Raw genomic sequence first — 6,000 nt, 5'->3', positions numbered from 1 at the left:
TGTTTCCCTTGCCTTTGGAGACGTGTTTTGAAAGAAGTTGCTGTGGCCAATGTCAAAGAGGTTACTGCCTGTGTTCTCCTCTAGGATTTTGATGGATTCCTGTCTCACATTGAGGTCTTTCATCCATTTTGAGTTTATCTTTTATATGGTGTAGGAGAATGGTCGAGTTTCATTCTTCTCTATATAGCTGTCCAATTTTCCCAGCACCATTTATTGAAGAGACTGCCTTTTTTCCATTGTAGTAGTGTAGGGATAGAGGGAACATTCTTCAATTTATAAAAACCATCTATGAAAAGCCCACAGCGAATGTCATTCTCAATGGGGAAAAGCTGAGAGCCTTTCCCTTAAGATCAGGAACATGACAAGGATCCCCACTCTCGCCACTATTGTTCAACATAGTGCTGGAAGTCCTAGCAACAGCAATCAGACAACAAAAAGAAATAAAAGGTATTCAAATTGGCAAAGAAGAAGTCAAACTCTCTCTCTTCACAGATGACATGATACTTTATGTGGAAAACCCAAAAGACTCCACCCCCAAATTACTAGAACTCATACAGCAATTCAGTAATGTGGCAGGATACAAAAATCAATGCACAGAAATCAGTTGCTTTCTTATACACTAACAGTGTAACAATGTAGAAAGAGAAATTAGGGAATTGATTCCATTTGTAATAGCACCAAAAACCATAAGATCTTGGAATAAACCTAACCAAAGAGGTAAAGGATCTATCCTCTAGAAACTACAGAATACTTATGAAAGAAATTGAAGAAGACACAAAAAGATGGAAAAACATTCCATGCTCATGGATCGAAAGAATAAACATTGTTAAAATGTCTATGCTGCCCAGAGCGATCTATACTTTCAACGCTATCCTGATCAAAATACCAATGGCATTTTTCAAAGTGCTGGGACAAACAATCCTAAAATTTGTATGGAACCAGACAAGACCCCAAATCACCGAGGAAATGTTGAAAAAGAAAAAACTGGGGGCATCACATTGCCTGATTTCAAGCTATATTACAAAGCTGTAATCACCAAGACAGCATGGTATTGGCACAAAAACAGACACATAGATCAGTGGAACAGAATAGAGAGCCCAGATATGGACCCTCAACTCTATGGTCAACTGATCTTCTCCTGTTCTAGTTACTGGCCTATTGACAGCCTCATGAAACTATGGACCCTATGTACAGCATTCTCCTTATATTTCCAGGAACCCCAGGCCCCAAAATTCTTCATTTAGTTCATCAAAGAGAATGATTTCTAAATTGGAAAAGATAAACAATGAGAAATTAAAGCTTCAGGCAGCACCTCATTGCTTGAGAACTTAAAACTGTAACCTAAGTATTGCTATTGGGATACTTCTAGAGATCCAAAGTATGAATCAAAACACCAGCTCTGAACACTAGTCCTATTTCTTCCTTAATCTGCTTTCCCCAAAAGTAAATATAAGCATATGACAACAACAACAAAAACAACCTCTTCTTTTTGTTAAAAGCCTGAACTCACTTTTAGGGTTCAGATGAAGCTCTGTTTTCTACTGAATCACAATGAGGTCATGCCATAAATTGGATTATTATGCAGAGATATTCACTCTTCAACACCACCTCAGTGATGATGGTATATTTTCCTACTCCATGGATTTTGAACTTGGCTGGGTGATTGCTTTGGCCTCACAGTAGGTGGAGAATACCTTCTGGACCTTTAACCTGGGGCTTGGCCATGTGTCTGCTTTGGCCAATGGAGTATCACTAGATACGACAAAACAGAGGCTTGCATCATTGGGCTTGGACTTTTCCCTCTACCAAGGCCATGGAAAAGAACATTCCTTGGGTAGCTGTGGGGTCCGTAAGAATGAGAGACACATAAAAGCATGGTCTCCAGCTGACCCACAGACCTGCAGCTAAGCTCAACTTAGATAGTCTGACCCTAGATGAGTGAGAAAGAAATCTTATGTGTGAGAAAGTAACCTTAGGTCTTGTGGTTTTTGTTGTTATGCAGTATTATTGTTAACACAGAGCTATTTGTCAGACTGTCGCAGTGCTGGGCACTTAGTAGATGTTGGATAGAAATCTGTTGAACTGAACCAAATTGAAAGTAAGGCTGCTATCTCTGCGGCAGCTTCAGAGCAAGGCTCTCACTGGAGGGCCCCAACTGTAACACAATCTTTCAAGCACATGTCCATAGCTCTGAATCTCAGTTCTTCTGAGGTGGTTAAATATTTCCATATACATATGCACACACACATGTATTAACTGTCCATCAGGATCTAGCCTACAGCTCCCTATGCCTGGAAGGGTTGAGCTATTTTGAAACTAAACCAATTAAGAACAGCAAGGCCCTGAGGCTGAGGGAAGACCCAGCAACCACAGATCCCTAAAATGTACAATTCTGGGACCAAACTGACACATGTGGGCAAGATCTGAGCTCATGATTTGGAAAAAGCAGCTCCTGGGTTTTATGTTTAAGTGCATATCTGGCATGATCTTCTGTGAGAAGGTGTTTGGGTACTCTTGACAGAGATTGTGGTTGGAGGATGGGGATGGAGCTAACATCACCCCGAGTGTGTGCGCAACTACCAGCTATGCTGGGATGATATAGTCCTGTTCAGTTATCTTTCCACTAACATTTAATAACCACAGAACCTAGTAATACACCAACACCTAACATCTATCAAGCACTTGTATGCCAAGTCCTTATGTACCTCATCCCATTCAGTCCTCATGATTGAATGAGGAGGTTATTGAACCCTCTGAAATAGGCCTGGTAATTGCCTCTGTCTCGTGGGTGGGGAGACTGAGGCTAAAGTGACACCACCCAAAGTCACACTGCAAAAAGTATGTGAAGGAGCTGGAGTTTGAATCTAAGTCAGACCAGGTAGACAAGGATAAATAATGCAGTCTTTGACCTCATAGAAATCACATTTTAATCGCTAGATTAACTCCTAAATTATAACAGAAGGGGTGTTTTGTTTTTTGTTTTTTAACTTATCATTATTAGTTTGGAGGTGGGGTACGGGAAGAAGTAGTAAAATGAGGAAATGGTGCATCCTGGCAGCCGAAGCTTGCTGACTGTGCTGTGATGGGAGAGTTTGCAGGTTTGGGGGAGGAGGTGGGGTGGGCCGGGGTCATAAGATGGGCATAGGGAGCAAAGGGCATCCAGGAGGCAGGGGTTTCCGCTGCAGGTGGCTGGGCCAGGAGGAGGGGCATGGCTCTGCTGTTAGTGGAGCGGGTCACTTGTGGGGAGAACACAGTGTGCCGGGCAGATGAGTGAGATGTGTGCCATAACGTCAGATGCACAGCTGCTTCTTCCCTGTGTGGTTCTCTGTGAAGTCTACAAAAAAGCTGCGCAATACCGCATGTGACTGATTATTTATGAGAAGCAGTGAAGGAGCTGAGGTCATGCCCAAGGGTCGTACCCACAGAATCAGAGCAGGGCTGCTGGGGGCTCATCAGTGTCTCTGGGCTTTGTAGGAAACACACCTCTGGGCTGAGTCAACCAGGGCATGGCTTGGGCAGCTGAAGGCTGAGCCTTTAGAGACAGAAAAAGACTCCCTTCATGCAGGCACATTTAGCCACAGGCCAGGCACCACGGCTTGGTGAGGGCTGGACTTCTGCCCCCACTCGCCCCCTCTGCTGGCTGTCTTCAGGCAGGTACAAGCTGCATTGAGGTCTGCAGGGGCCCAGACATTGTCTGGCACAAGAGTGAGACAGCAGACATCTGAGTTACGAGGTGGTGTTATGCCGGGTGGACTGTGCAGAGGTGTGGCCAGGGTGCCTCCAAGCCCGGAGGACAGGGGTGCGGTCTGGCCTGGCCAGGACACTCAGGTTGGAAAGATCTTATGTTTAAGCTGAACCTTGAGGGATGAGCAGAATCTCACCAGATGACAGAGCGAAGGAACTTCCTGTTCCTGGGAAAGGTACAGAAGTCTGGATTTTGGACACTGTCAGTGGCTGATAGCGCTGTGAACTGCAGACATAAGCTCCCCACAAGACTTCTCCATGAGAGGCCCTCCTCAACCCTCATAAACAAACAAATACTGTGAGAGAAACCTCTGTGCTTGTCAGGCATTGCAGCTTCAAAGCAAGACCTCTAGTTCTCCTTTCTACATAGCCTAAAGATTCTACACAGAAGATGCCATCGGACCAGTAGGTGACAAAATTATAAGACATCTGTGCCTGGTGTGTGAAAGGGCTGGGTAGGAGGTGCTGCTGCCTGGGGAGGGGGCTGGGGAAGAAGTTTGGCCAATGTAAGGGAGTCATAAAGAGATGTATTCAAGGTTCCTGCTACAGGATTCCTGTTGCAGCATTATCTCAGCATTAGCTATCAAATCAATCTATCTGATGAGCTGTCCTGTTTCCCAGCAAGGCACTCATAGAGCAGGACACAGGACAGGTGAGCTAGGTTGTAGGGAGAGAGGTTTAGAGAGGCACTTCTTCTTTAGTAGAAGGACAAGGCTGGGTAGGGAGGCAGAGAGAAGTCCAGAATTACCATGGGGCAGCTAGCAGCCAGGGAGCTGGGATAGCAAAGTGGCACAGGAGGGGAAGAGAAACTTAATTTGTCCATTCTCCTTTTCAAATACGGTGTGGTAAAGAGCTCCAAAGTGCTGGCTGTGGTGCCAGACATTGGAGAACATATGTGGACAATTGTTTTCTCTGCCTGCTTCAGTGTCTTGTCTGGGCCTGGGGGTACACACCCATCACCCTGCCCATCTTTACTGCATCAGAATTCATGACTTCAGATCTGACATGCTAGAAACTCTATCTCTGGAATACTGGGGGTTTGGAATAGGAGAGTTCCCCCAGGAAGCCTGACAGTCAGTGGGCAAGGAGAAACAGGCCAGGCTGAAGGGAGTTGTGTCTAGTCAACCGGGCAGAACAATGGAAGCTGGTGATTGATAGATGTGCATTAGCCCTGAATTCTTGGGGAAAATGCAACCTACAGAAGAGCTATAATAGCATATATCATCTTTTCCCTGGGAAGGAGAAACAGTTGCACCTTCCTACCTATTAATCACATCTTCCATTAATCAGAATAACTTACCATAATTGTGATTACAGTTGGGAATCAATTAATGTTCACCTTAAAGTGTAGAGAGGAAAGCAATTAACGTAATAGAGTTAGAGCATCAAAGTGACACAAATGTTATTGACAATTACGAATCACATCTTGCAGTTTTCTGGTTCTCTGCTCTTTCATGGAGAGGTTTACAGTGGAGGAGGGGAAGCAGTTTCAGATCTTCCAGGTAAAAATGTTAAGTTCCAGCTCTCCTCATTGTCTACATTCTAGCTCCAGTTCCAGCAACGAGGCCCCAGGAATGGAAGGAATAAGTCTGAAGAAAGGCCAGAGTTTCCCTGTTGGTTAGAGGGACTGATTTATCTGTCTTAGCCCAGCATTTTTTCTCAAAGCAAAGTCTGATTCTTCAGACATGGATTGTTTGGCTGTTTGATGGGAATCCTCTGAAAGACAGTTATAATATTAAATAGATTTGACCTAACCTAAACAGAAAAATGGCATTTAAAATTCATATTGAGCTTTTTAAGGAAGCACTTCTAGCATCTGTTTATGCCTTTTTTTAGTTTGTTTGTTTCCATAGTCCTGAGAGGGATATAGGATAGGGGGTTGTTATTTTTATTTTTTAGATGTGGAAAGCAAAGCCTAAGTGAGCAAATGACTTCCCAAGGTCACACAGTGAGTTAGAAGCAGGCTGGAACCCAGTAGGCTGTCTTAACATGAGGGCTGCTCTACAAAAATTGTTTTATCATGCCCACCTGATGGTCACTCAAGTTCATATGCTAGCCCAAATAGCCTCTTGTTCTGGATGAACACTCCTTGGGGGACATTCCAGGTGATAGTAAAAGATCCCTAGTTCAGTCTGTCCCAGACCTTGAGCATTCTCTAGGCGAAATTTGAGGAGACCGTGCGAAGGAAAATTTAGACTTGAAGAATTCAAATTCAGCAGGGAGAGATCTAGGGGTAATCAAACCCACCCCTTCATT

Source organism: Leptonychotes weddellii, chromosome 11 (genome assembly GCF_054177405.1).
Source record: "Leptonychotes weddellii isolate Sample4059 chromosome 11, ASM5417740v2, whole genome shotgun sequence".
In the NCBI taxonomy this organism is placed as follows: domain Eukaryota; kingdom Metazoa; phylum Chordata; class Mammalia; order Carnivora; family Phocidae; genus Leptonychotes; species Leptonychotes weddellii.
The sequence above is the reverse complement of the archived record's forward strand: the minus strand, read 5'-3'. Positions refer to the sequence as shown.